This window comes from Furipterus horrens, unplaced genomic scaffold (assembly GCF_987537825.1).
Source record: "Furipterus horrens unplaced genomic scaffold, mFurHor1.1.pri manual_scaffold_3, whole genome shotgun sequence".
In the NCBI taxonomy this organism is placed as follows: domain Eukaryota; kingdom Metazoa; phylum Chordata; class Mammalia; order Chiroptera; family Furipteridae; genus Furipterus; species Furipterus horrens.
The window spans coordinates 143,436,689-143,451,087 of record NW_028327173.1 but is presented as its reverse complement, the minus strand read 5'-3'; the positions used below and the strand labels follow the sequence as shown (position 1 = coordinate 143,451,087).

At 35.9% G+C, this 14,399-nt stretch overlaps 1 pseudogene; it reads right to left on the bottom strand.

Moving 5' to 3' along the window:
- Positions 1–781: 781 nt before the first annotated feature.
- Positions 782–7,641, bottom strand: LOC150016241 (protein BUD31 homolog pseudogene; annotated as a pseudogene).
- Positions 7,642–14,399: the final 6,758 nt, after the last annotated feature.

Genomic DNA, 14,399 nt, shown 5'->3' with positions numbered 1-14,399 from the left:
GGTGCGAGGGGGATAATTATAGAAAGAAAGAGAAGGAACTAGTCATAGAACATGTATGAATAACCCATGGACATGGACAATGGTGTGGGGACTGGTTGTGGGACTGGGGAGCTGGGCGGGGGAGGATGGGCAGATGAGGACGAAGAGGGACCATTTGGTACAACCATAATAGAACAAACAATAAATATTTAAAAATGTAATAGGTTAAGAAAAATTATAACAGTGAAATATATTTAGTGACACAATCATTTAAGTTATGTTGAAAATTCTATTGTTTGAGTCAGTAAAATTAGACCAGAATAAAGCTTTTAGGAATAATGTTATGGAAAAATCAAAGTGTCTGAATAGAATGGCAAAATGACCAGCCCAACTGTCTTCCCATCTTTAAATTTTATGGCACCTTTTAAATGGATTACTATGTTATATTTGTAAGAGTTTTTAACTAGTTTGTTCTCATCTAAGCTACTATTTAACATTTAACATTATATATTGAAATATAATAAGAACACTAGAAACAACACCTTTGGCAAAGCTCCTAGTTTTGTAAATATATTTCATACAATACTGCATATGTTCTTTTTTTTTTTTTCCCGAGGTTTCAAAGTTTTATTTCTACAAATTACAGCTGATGAACAACAAATGCCTTCACACATAAGAGACTGTGCTCCCACTTGGGCCTTGGGCATTGCTCTATGAGGAGAGCTGTTCTTAGGAAAGAGGTGACAGGACAGGCCTGTGATGTCCAAAATCCTGGGTGGAGAGGGGTGAGGGCTTGAGGGCCTCAGCCGGAGCAGCCCCGGCAGCCACAGTGCGTGCACTCGATGATCCGGCCCACTTCAAGCTTGCTTTTGGGGACTTGGCAAATGCAGTTTGTCCCAAAATTGGTGTCCCATGTCTGAATGCACCGCAGGCAGCATAAGTTCTCATATCCCTGCTTTTTCCATTTTGCAATTAGGTTTTTGTCAGCACAGCCTTCTTTAATACAGTATTCATACAGTTCTCTGCTTATGGCTTTCCGCTTGTAGAAAAGGTCAAAAATATAGCGTGTCTTCTGGTGGTGGATCCTGAAGACAGGCCACAGAGATTCCACTTTCCTCTTTCCCTCATGAGGTTCTGTTTCAGCTTCTCTCATCTTTTGATTTAATTCATCCAGTGTTGTTTTGATCAACTCCCAGCCATCTGGGGGAGCTTTCCAGCTTCTTTTGACTTTAAAAATTTTCTCTCCACAAGATAATTTGCAAAGATCTTAGGGCTGTTTCCCAAGACTGTAACTGAAAGATCTCTGGTCTCTTCAGTGACAGGCTCAGGTCCTTGTGCAGCTCTAGCAATTACTCTGTGATTTTGGGAAGTCACATTCTCTCTCTGGTCCTCAGTCTCATCGGAACCTTTAACGCTGTCGGCTGCTGCTTCTTTCCTTACTGCCTTACTGCCTCCCTGCATATGTTCTAATAACATAAAATAAGTAGCTGAAAATCCATCTGAAACATGTGACTATTATTGACCAATAATCTGAATCTTTCAATGCCAAGACCTGAATTATATATATCTTTTTCCTTCAAAGAGTTATTCTGGAATTATCTAATCACCTAAACCCTCTAATTTGTTTAAATAAGTTAACATAAGAACATATCTTAACATGTTTGTTTGCGTTTTTATTTTATTTTTTAACCAAAAAGAAACTCCTTAAAAATATTCTCAGAAAATATATCCACCCATTTTAAATATTCTTATTTGATTCATTTTACTCTGGGAAAATGAGATAGAATTACATTTCAATCGTATTTCTTTTGAGAATTTGGTTATGGCTATGGGAAAGAAAGTCAGAAAAGATTTCAAAAGTATTAATCTTTCCATCACCAAGAAGACTTATCTTTATATTTAACCTAGATTAGACATCAGCTTCTTCTATGCCTCTATCACCCTCCATTTGTTTTACATATTCACATTATTTATCTGCTTTATGTATGTATATATTTGCATGTGTTTGTATGTATTTACTGGCTTACTGACTGTCATGTCCATTAGACTTTAAGGGTCATGAAGGCCTAGATCTTTCTGTCTTACTCATTCCTCTGCTCCCAGTATCTTGTGTAGAGACTAGACTGTAAGACAGGGATTTTTATCTTCTTTGCTCACTACTATATCCCTAGCACATAGAATAATGAATAACATAATAAACAAACAAACAAATAATTTTGACATAATGAATGACATTAAGTAAGTAAATAAATAAAGTTGGATTGATTGATATTGTAGGCACTTCTTAAATATTTATTATATAAATAAATTATTCCTGTGTTTCAAGGGTTTATTTCTGGACACCATTTTAACGTACAGATTGCATATGGATATTGGTTGTTCAGGCAGTAGCAACATGCTGGTTTTGCAATGCATTCTTGCCCATCTCTAGGCATGTGAGGTTTTGCAAAATACTGCATTCAGAATTCAAGAAATTATCACTTTGTTTTAGATACTTAAATTATGCTCTATAGAGGTAGAAGATTATACAGAAGAAAACTTCTTTTCAGAAGAAAGTTGCGCATTTTGGGGGGGAGGTTGTCTATGGCCCTTGATGCATTAACTAAGTTTAAGAAAACTAACTATATCCCGTATAGTCTGCTTACTGATAAGAAAAAAACAGTTCACATGTCCAATACCCTTGAAAGAATGTGAGGGAGGAGGTTGGAAAAAATAACTAATGGCTCTTTCTAGACCTAGTTTCTCTGAAGTTATCCGGTATTTTCTATATTCCCAGAAAAGTTATAAGCTAATATATTGTGCATAGTTATGACAATTCTCTCATTTAACAATTATGTTTTCTGTAAGGAAGAGACTCCAGTTCTCTGGTGATGATAGAAGACTTTCTGAGAATACACATACCTATTTACAGTAATATTTTGTACTGATGCCCAGAAACAGATCATAACCTCACCATCATAGAGTTAAGATTAATCAGTTCTTTAAAATATATCCACATTATCAACAATTATTGCTTATTTGTGTCACTAATAACACAGCTTAAAATACTAATTTGGGGTAACAAATACACTTTTGTCCTCTTTCCCGCCCCCACCACCCCCACCGCTCTCCATATATTTTAGCCCTTGGGAATATCCCCATGTTCCCTTTCTCTGTCTGCAACTTCAATGGTTATATTTCATCAGCACCAATGTGTCCAGCAGTGAGTAAAGAAAATAAATGGGAAAGGGGGAAAAATATAAACTAAATTTCTTTCCTAAAAAATAGCAGAATAAGTTAGTTGCTTTCAATAAATTATGCGCTATTTGCCTACTTAATCCCATCTTCCCCCCAGCTCCCAACATGAACATTTTAATGAAAATGAAAGAAAAATAAATGCTACATATACTCCAAGTCAAGGTACGTTGATATTTTCCTTTCTTCATTTCTGTAACTGGCTTTGGCACCTCAGTACAAGGATGATAGCATGCAAATCTTTAGCCAATAATCTAGTTAGGCTTCCTACAATAAATAAGTCCCATACCCATCACTTTTAAAGCATCATTGCAAAGACTGGAGTGCAGCAATGTGCCCTTATGTTTCTTATTTTCCAGAACAATCTGTTTTTCTTAATTTTAATTTATAATCAGCACAACTGAAGCCTCCTGATCATATCAGACATGCCAATCCTTTCAAGAGCAAATCTGATTTAACATCAAGGAGCCTGGCTTGTGTTCATGGAGGAGAGATTTTTTTTCCTCCCACTGCCCCCCAGAAGTTTTTGGCTGGGACTTAAGGCATTTACACAGCACAGATTCAAACAGTTTCCTAAAACTTGGTGGACAAAAATCTCTCTCACATTATCCAAGTAACCTAACTGGTCAGCATAGCCAAAAGCATTCCCAGGCAGGTGGCACTGAAGTTTCTTGTTTGTTGTTTTGGTGGAGAGGAAGAGAAATAAAAATACACACAAAAGGAAATTGCTCTCGAAAAAGTCTGGAATAAAATAAAAGATGTTGCTCTGAAGGTAGGGGTACATTCACTTTAAACTTTAAAAGGGGTGGATGGTGAGGGATAACATATAGGCTTATCGATGTATTTTGTTTTGTATCTCAGAATAGTTTAACCTTACAGATAAGTGCTGCTGATTCTATCTTAAGGGATACACACATTTCCAAGAAGGCACTCTGTGCGTATTTTTGGCTTACAACACCAACAGCGATGAGTTTCCCTTGCTAGCTGCAAGCTGGAGTGGGTGTCAGGCTTCACTAGGCACACAAGGCTCTGATTTTGTATCATTAAAGACTCATTATCTCTTTTAACTTCTGCTGAAAGCATTCATCCATAGCTCTAGCAACCACTGAAACAATGGAGGCTCCTAACTCAGAAATAATGCCTTTTTTTCTTTTGCCAGCTTAAAGAGCCTTTAAAGGATGGATTGGCTTTCATAATGTAGGAACAAAAAGCTACTGTTCAGGAAAATATGAAAAGTTATTTCTATAAGTAACTTCAATTTTAAAGAGTAAGGAAAATAATCTGATGTGAGTTTCTCAGAGCTGGGAGTCTGCACATATATCTGAATGCTAAATTCCTATTGGGGAAATACTACATTTTCCAAAGGAGAATGGTACGCCTTACTTATGCTTAGCCTCAAAGAGAGAAGTACTTTAATAAGAATGAAACAGGCTTGGTGTATTGATCTTGCCAATTTGTTTGGTATTAATATATATTTGGCAGGGAGCTAAACTCTCCATTGAATTCAACAGTGGATTATATGAACAATAATTTCTACATTTACTGGCTTTGTTTATACTTTCATTATACCTCTACTGCATTATCTAGTGTCTTCATATAGTTTTCAATCTTATAGCCACTTTAATCTCCTCCTGCACTCAGCATATCTGAGTGAGTTTGTTGGCATAAGGGAATTTTGAAGGTTATATTACAGTACATGAATCAACAGAAAATGAAATGCACTAGAGACATGATCAGCCAATTTTAATTCATTGCAGAAAGTTATAGATACCAAAATGCATTTAATGTAATCTGATCTCTTTATTCAGTCCTGAATTTATGAGCAATTCACCAGCAGTCAAATGACAACTTTGTTTTAAAAATAGTAGTCTATATTGAATGCCATTTTAATCTATCTCTGACATATTTACATGTAAAGAATAGGGAAAAAGTGGAATCTTCGAACATAAATTTCTCTTTTCATAGAAAAGAAAAGCCTGAGACAGATGATACTTTTGTTCATTGGAACATTATCTGTCATTATAACGTGGGTCAGTTTGGTGATAACAGTTAAATAAATCCAGCTCATCAGTACGGCTGGTAAACAGATTAGAAAACCCTAGATTACTGAACATTTTATTTGAAGGAGGAGACAAATAATGTCATTGTGCTCAGCACTATAAAAAACATTCTATGTCAGCAAGCCGGCTCTTTGCCTAGAAGGATCAAATGATCTTGGTTTAGGCTGGACAACAAGACATGCATAGTGGCTTCCCAGACAATTTCCCTAATGACAACACAAATAGATGTTAAACATCAGTCAATTACTGTTTGTTTATGAGACATGATCCTTCATTCAGGATCCTAAGTTGTTTTGGTAAGGCTGACTCCATCAAAATCACTCATGTTACTTGGGAAGAGATAAGGTAACCCCTTTGTACTTATATTTGAGAAGTCTCATTTTCTCATATACCACAGCATTGGAATTTAGGTTGTAGGGCAAATGTGGAAATACTACTTGCTACTTTTATTTCAACATACAAAATGCATTTATTCATTTTAAAGCAAACAAAATTTTCTTCTTGTGTCTGTGAAGAGTTCTTATTGTTATGTAAAAAAAAAGCTATGTAATATTTTTAAGCCCAAGGAAATAATATAGTGTGATAGCATCTTAGCTTATTAAATGTGGGAATTATCATTATGATAAAAATAGTATACAGTACTTAGAGAGAATATAAATGTATGTATATGCTATACTTATATGAGTTATAATTATATAAACAATATACTTTATTAAGTGTGTGAAATAAAATTTTAGGTTTCATAACAAATTTTATGTAATAACAGCTTTGGGATGGAGGTCATTCTGAATGACTGGTTTAATAGAAAATTTTGTAACTAGAATTGAATTCTACATTACTTTAGAATTAAAATATCCATGGTAAACATTTCCCTAACAGCAATAAAATGCCTAGTCCTTATTTAACAGATGTAAATTTCTATTCCCAAAATATTCCAAACCAAAAATTGACTGCTTTTCAATACTTCTGTTATTTGCTTTATTTTACTCTGGCAAAATAATAAAATAGTACTATATTTTCTTTATATTTCTTTAAAAGTGAATCATAAGGGCTATAGAGAAAAAAAGGTTAACATAATGGAGGGGAAAGGATTAATTAGTAGAATCAATGTCTAGATACTGTAAAATTTTTGATTCACAGGAATCAGGAGTAAAAACAATTTATTAGAATCACACACCACTAGTTTGCTCAAATGACCCATTATCCCCACAGGGAAAGCTTGATCCAGTCCAGTTTAAACAAGATAAGAGAGTAATTTTTCCAGAGTCCAACAAACATCAATGTTAGAAACTACTACTTAATACACAGCCTAAGTATTCCTTTGCTCAATTTCACCTAATTGCTCTATTTCTTTTGTGTTTCTTTCAAAAAATTGGTTAACTAGTCATCCCCCCCCTTGATTTTTATCCATTCAAGCTACATTTAGTTCTTTACATTTTCATTACAATTCAATTTCTCTACTCAAAGTTATTTACATTTCTTAATTTTACTCATTTTTCAAGGGGAAGGAAATATATCTGACACAATAGTGTTTTAATTATGTTCTTTTTAAGTGGTATGACAAAAGAGGCTTTTCTAACTTATAAACACTGAATTCCTAATAGTGTCAACCACCTTGTAATGCTCATGAAAATCATATATTGAGAGCTTTACAATATTAACAATTTATTATATTTCTTCCTTTTGAATATTCATATACTTTGAAATTTTCAGGACAAATTTCAAGTGATCTTTATTCTCTCTACCTGTGCAACTTCTTTTTTGGTTATGCCAAGTTTGCCAAATAGAATAAGAATTATATATTGTTTATCTTTGGAACTCAGCATTCTTTCACAATCTTAATAACTACTTCAACTATATTTAAATTAAACAAGTGAGCACAACAAAAATATACTTAACAGAACATGGAAGCATTAACACCATCTTGGGTACACAGTCTTAAAAATAATAAATGACTTAAATTGTTGTTATTTTTGTGAACTTTGGGATGAAATGCCAAAAGTCATATGTGGCATTCATGTTGATTTTTATTTTCCATTTCTAGGCAAGAAGAAAGGTGGTGGTGCTGGAATAAATGAAATAAATGGAGCGATTGAAAGCAGGTAAGGTTTGTGACGAGCAAACATGAGGATGTGGTCAAACAACAGTTTGGAGGAGGATGTGCCTTTAACTTAGGAGTGAAGACTGAGAACATTGAATTCAGTGTGGAGAACAGCAGTGCCTGTGGCCCACTTAGACAATCCCAAACCCCAAATCGACGATCTCCCATTTTTTCTCCACTTTCCTGCACTCGTTCCTCCATCTCAGCAGCTTCTTCTCCATTTCTATCTTTGAAAGTTGGCTTTTGAGGGATGAAGATGTTATACATTCCAGGAAAATTTAAATTTTTAACAAGAATTTGCAAATAAAAAGACATCAAGATTTCTGGTGTGCAGAAGATACCTTTAAACAGATGTTATTTGCATAAATAACCCCAAGGTTCTTGGGGGGTGAAATCAGTATACTTATTTTATCCATATTTCATTTGTGTTCCAAATGTTCCATATCATCTTGATATAATAGTAAAAATATTTTGTAGTCGTCAGAAATGTGATAGAACTAATCAAGTATATAAAACCAGTTATGCATGTTGGCAAGTGTGAGTAAGGATTCTTTGATTTCCCTTTGGTGCTAACGTTGAAACGTTTTCATTTTGGTAGAAAACAGCAGCAGGAAAAAAACTATGAGGATCAATTTACTTTTTGAGTATCAGTTGTTCCCTTGTCCTGATAGCCTGTGCCTTTTCCAACAATTTGTGTTTGTTATACCTCTGCTGTATGCTGTCTATAATACCTCTTAAATTAGCCACATGGGGAGTCAGGTCTACTTGAAAACCATGGGTCTGCCTACCAGGAAGAATGTTAAGAACAGTTGTTCTTTTGATAGGAACAAATGAAGCAACAATTAATTGATGACACTCACAAAAGAATAAACATTGCAATAGTACAAATATTAATACAACCTGTGGTTTTCATACCACACTTTGAAATTTGGTTTTACCACTGGTCAGTAATTGAATACAATTAAGCATTGTTCCATTATATGTATTTAATTTGAATATTTATCTCTCTTGCATTTGGGAATTTGCTAACTATATTGCCATTGCTATGCCAGAATGCAAAAAGAAAAGAAAACACTGGTAGAGAAGTCAAAACAGAAAGTAAAAACTCTCAGTGTAGTTGAAGGTGAAGGTTACGGTCAATGGTGTGGAAATGAAAGCAGGGATACATAATGATGCCTGTTAATTCATATAGCAACTGCATGTATCCACTTGAGGTATTGCAAATGCATGAAAAAAGTAAAATGACCAAATCCAATTATATGCATCAATTCTATCTTCTTGAGCAATTATCATTCTTTTGTAAACTGTCATTTTGGCTACTTGTGTGTACCAACACTTAATTGTCAGTAATTGTCTAGTTTTCTAGCATTTTGTAATGAGAGATTTTAGCATACAACCCTGCCAGCTATTTACATTGTAGAACTGAATTGCCAGACAGACATATAAAAAAAACCTGGGAGGCAGCCACTTGTGATGTACTTAAATATTTTGCTTATTTACTTGTTATTTCAATACACCAAATTATCGAAAGAATCAGTAGTAATCTTAGGGGTCCCTGAACCATGACTACTATTTTTCTTTCCATGTCACAGCCTCATTAAGAATTACACAAGCCTTTTTCCTGTATTAAATAATACTGTGTAGACCAGGAAAATCATGACTGCTGCTGCTGATTATTTAGGTATTACTGAAACTATCTATTTTGCTCAGAAATATAATTTTAAATAGACACCAGGAATAGAAACTGATTATAATATACAAACCAATTTTTCAAAAAATGTCTGTCGGTATTTTCTAAAGAACTGTAGACTTGAATGTTTTCCATATAATCGAGTCAGCAGGTTGGTGGCTTCTTTTTGGAATTAATGTCATGGGTAGTTTAGGGTGAGCATGGTGGGGAATACTCTATAAATTGCTTCACTTTTTCTTTAAAAAGAAAGCCACTGGGAACATTAACTGCATGTTACTAAGTGAAAGAAGCCACATTGAAAAGGTTTCATACTGTATAATTCTAATTATATGACATTTTGTAAAAGATAAATCTATGGAGATAATAGAAACAATCAGTGGTTACCAGAGGTGGGGGTGTGGGGAAAGATGACTAGGCAGAACACAGAGGGTTTCTAGGGCAGTGAAAATACTCTGCATGACATTATAATCATAGCTGTGTGTCTTTATACATTTATCCATGCCCATAGATCTACAACACCAAGATCAAACCCTCAGGTAAACTGTGGGTTTGGGGTATTTATGATGTGCCAATGTAGGTTCACCCCTGGTAAAACATGTCGAATTCTGGTGAGCGGATGTTGATAATGGGGGAGACTGTGCGTGAGTGCCAGCAGAGGGAACAGGGGAAATCTCCATAGCTCAGGCTTAATTTTTCCTGTAAACCTAAAAGGACTCTAAAAAAAGATAAAATCATTTAATAAAAGGAAGCTGATACGGTGGTTAATCTCAAGGATGCCTCAGAATTTCTAACGGTGGCCTTTAGTGACCCTTCAAATTGGTTAGTGGAGGTGATGCTGATGACTGATGGAAAAGAGCTGGCCTGGGACTAAGGAGCTGTGGATTCTCTGGATCCTCTGTTCCTCACCAGCTCTGCGAATTGGGTACACAGTCTGAGGTCTGAGTTCCTCGTCTATTCGATGAAAACATTGAATTAGATTTGTATAATACCTTCAGCTATCAAGTGTTTGTTTTTTTTAACAACCAGTGATCTCTCTGTAAGTTGTATATTTTCCCGAGCATCTCCTTACTCATGGTTATTTGAAGCTAGTTTCATATCTTTACTGTTCTTTGATTAACATCTTTGTGTTTATTGCCTTTTTAAATGACCTTTAAGAAGAGACAGACTGAAGATGTGCTTTTGTGGCATAAATTGTTTCTTTTATTTATTATTTGACTCGTTTTTTCTCCTATTATTTTTGGAGTGCTCAAATAAAAAGACTTTCTGTTTTATTCTTCTCTTTCCTAATCTCTTCCTGTTAGGAATGCCTTACTTTTGAGTGTGATCTTGTTTGCCATTTCTCATAATGTTTCCTTTAGCCTGTGGACATCCCAAGAAGATCGTTTAGAAACAATTCTGCAACCTCTATCCTTTTGGGACTCTCTTTATTGCATAATCATCAGATCCTAGATTCAGTATTCAGACTTAAAATCTCTTTCAACTTGTAATTCTTATGTATTTGTTAGTTTTAATTGCCATTTGATTTATGTTTGATATCCATCATCTTATGTTCAAAACTCTATGCATTACCCTCTCATTCCAACATGTTCCTGTGCTCTCTTTCCCCTCTGAGAGAATGATGTCATTTCCCACAAAGTCTCCACTGCTAGACACATGGTCAGCATCCTCAGCCTCTCCTTCTTTCTCATTCCTCATCCAATAGGTCACTGTCCTCAGTGCCACGGCCTCACCTTAAGCATCTTTATTCCATGTACCACCACTTCTGGATATATAGTTTTATAATACAAACCTATGTGAGAAGAGTTCCAAAAAAGTGAGGTTGCATTCAAGAAGAGAGACTCGTCTCTCAGTTGGTCACCTGGCTGAGCAGCTGACTTGTTCATTTGCCCTGCATCTCCCTGGGCAGGACAAAGATGATCAGAGAAATAACAGACCAGGGAGAAAGAGGCAAGCAGCTTCAGTCACACGCAAAGGTGTGTGAGTTTCCTACAGGTCAGTGGGCAGCAGAGAGGAATGGGACTGGGTCAAAGGACTCAAAAAGCTGCTGTGAGGTATTTTATTGGTACCAGAGCTGGAGGATTTTGAGGAGATTGAGCTGGAGCTGCTTGATGCCTGGATGAAAGAATACATGGGTGAACAAATGAGTGTTCAAAATAGCCGCAGATGTGAGGAACTCAAAAAGGAGGAGAACTAGGTAAAAACAGTGTCTGCATTCCTAAGGTAACAGGCACTATTTAAGTACAAAAACAAGTATTTTCATCACTAATAATGATGCTCAAAACAAGCTGTCTATTTGTACTTCACCCTATGCCCCTTTCCATCTTGGCCTTTCTTTTAGCCTACAAAGTCCTATGACTGCAATGGTGTTTTAAAATGCCTCTTGTGTTTCTTGGTCATAATCTATTGACTGGCAAGTTCTGTGTGTTAACTATTATTTCATTTCTGTGAAGATAATTATGTAAGGCCATCATTTTTTTTCTGGGTCATCATTTTTCCTCTTCACATTTCATGATGCAATGCTCTCAAATTATCTGACATAGTTGCTTTAACAGCTTTTAAAACTGCAAACACGAATTTTTCATGGTTTTACACCCATGCCCGTGTGATGCTCGTTCAGAAAATGGAATATGTGCTACTTTTCTTATTTAAAAAATAGTACTTTCCATTGCTTTCTGCTTTAGAGTTGCAAACCAATACTGCCATCCACTGTTCCTTTGAATAATCTGTTTTTCCACAGCTCTTGCCAAGATGTTTTGAAGAAAAACTTGACAACAAAATTAAATTCTTTGAAAAAATGCGGAGTTTGTTACTTTTGAGCCAGTGCTGCACTGGAGCTCATAAAGGAATCAGACATCAGGACTTATCTCCTTTCTCCAAATGCCTTGATGGAGAAAATGCACTCTCAAAATGTGACCAAGTAAATGAGTGATCCATAGAGTCTACTCTTTCCTGGGCAGTCCAAGAGGGGAAAAATCACCTTGCTCCTCTTTGACCACTGTTCAACTTTGCTTCATGCAACTCCTGGGCTCGGGGCTATTTCTCATCCAGTCACTTTCTAATGTTTCAGGAAGAAAGCCAGTCTTTTTCTCTAAGGCAGCAAACAGGGCATCTCTGTTTGTCTTAACTCACTGTCGGAGAGAGGCTCTCCAGCTCAGAGAGAGCAGCATGTTTTCCTAATGTCTCACACTTGATTTTATGCCTTTTTGTTCTGCTCTAAATATATCCCATCTTTACCGCGTTATCTCTTTTTAGTCTTCCTCTTCCTATCTTCAGCTCAATTTCCAACTATAATATATTTGTAACTAAGATTATGAGGAATTCCTTTTTTTTTCCCCCCACATAAAATAGAATTGACCCTGTAGGTAACAAAGGCAAAACCAAGAGGCCAAAATTTTAAGGCAGATAATGACATTGTCTGAAGCCTTTGAGGAGACATGGCTCAACTTCCTGACTCTGCTAGTGGAGAAAGTAAAACCCAGAGAGAAGAAGTAAAACACCCAGAGCCATGAAGTCAGTAAGTGCCAGAGTCAGTGACAGATCCCTTGTCATTCAGACCCTGGTCAGAGCCTTTTCCTGTAAAGTGCTCTACCAGAAGCATAGTCCACCATAACCTGCTTTAAAAGAAAATAACATAAATCCCTCTGAAGGCGTCTTGTTCCTCCTTGCCTCTCATACTCTTCTCTTGACTCCCAGCTCCCAGAAAAGTAGCAGGATATCTAGGTTGAGAAAGAGCTCACAACAGTAACATCCTTCTTCCATTTCACTCAGGAGAGGAGAAGGAATGTGAGCATGAAAGTCTAGAAGAGGAACAGAGGGGAGGACTGTCTGTCTTTTAGTCCTGTTTTATTAAGAAAACAATTGAATGTTACTTTACTTATGTAGATTTATAGCTTCTGCATTAGGAAGTCTCAATTCCCTTCATTCATTTGGGCACCACTTATGTCTGAACTGTCCTTTGAATTTATGCAGGTCATATCTCCTTATTATTTCTTAAAATAGCTCTAAAGCTGCCCACATGATAGTACTAGAAAGCTGAGTAGCTCCCTCAATGTTTGTTCAATACTATTCATTTAGCAGCCACAACCTGCCTGAAAAATACACCAGTGTGGTTCCTGATTTCATCCAATTTTAATCCATTGGGATGCTGGCACTTTTTACTTTATGGGCTGACAATTTGTGGATGTGCACTTGAGCTGTACAAAGTTTTACTGCTGGAGAAGATGGTGCTGGAATGCTTTAAGGACAATCATTTCTTTCTCTAATAACCATTTCCTAAATAAGTGATTATCAAGGTAAAATTGAATTAGAGAAGTTACCAGAGCAGGTAGGTATAAAATACACAATGAGAGAAAGGCCACAGTGGACACAAAGGGAACTAATCACTTTGGTTAAAAGTTGACAGGTAGAAAGAAAATGACTATTTCCCCAAATTATATTATGTACCAGGCATTATGTTAAGATGTTAAGATTTGTGAATATATTACTTATTCCTTATAAAGCCCTGCAAGTAATTGTGATTACACCCACTTTTCAGGCAAATAAACTCAGACTGGGAGAACAGGTGTTTCCCTGAGATCACGTAGCATGTAAGGGCCAAGTGAGACCCGATGTACCGGAATAGAGAGCTCATAGAAGCAAGTGAGCATAAGGTATACACTGGCAACAGGAGGTTGGCTTACATGTCTGGAGTAGAAAACTCGTAAGGAATATTGGGTTAGAAGCCTAGAAAGGTAGGAACTCTAAATGCCTAATTAAAACTATTTTTTAAAATTTATTTATTGATTTTTAGAGAGAGATGTAAGGGGGGTTGGGGAGAGAGATATATTTGTTCCACTTACTTAATGCCTTCATTGGTTGATTCTTATATGTGCCCTACCTGGGGGGTGAACTTGTAAACTTGGTATATTGGGACAATGCTCTACCCAACTGTGCTACCTGGCCAGGGCCTGATTAAAGTTATTTAATTTTATTCTGTCGACAATGCTGAATCTGGTGCTTTTAAATATAGCAAGAATCCTCAAAATTGCATTTTAGAATAAGAACTCTGGGAGTCATATGCAAAGAGGACATTGAAAACAAAAAGATCAAATTGAGAGTCACTCCAATAGCCTATGAATGACGTTAATGGGAAGATGAAAAGAAACATTTTTATAAAGTGACTTTAAAGTAGAACACAAAATGACCTAACAATGTCAAAAATTCATTCATTTATTCCACTATTATTTGTCACTGTGTTAGGTATCTTATACTTCAACCAGGAACTTACATTTTTAATTCAATAATTTATTTGAAAATAATTATAAATTTATATATCATTATAAGAAATAATGCAGAG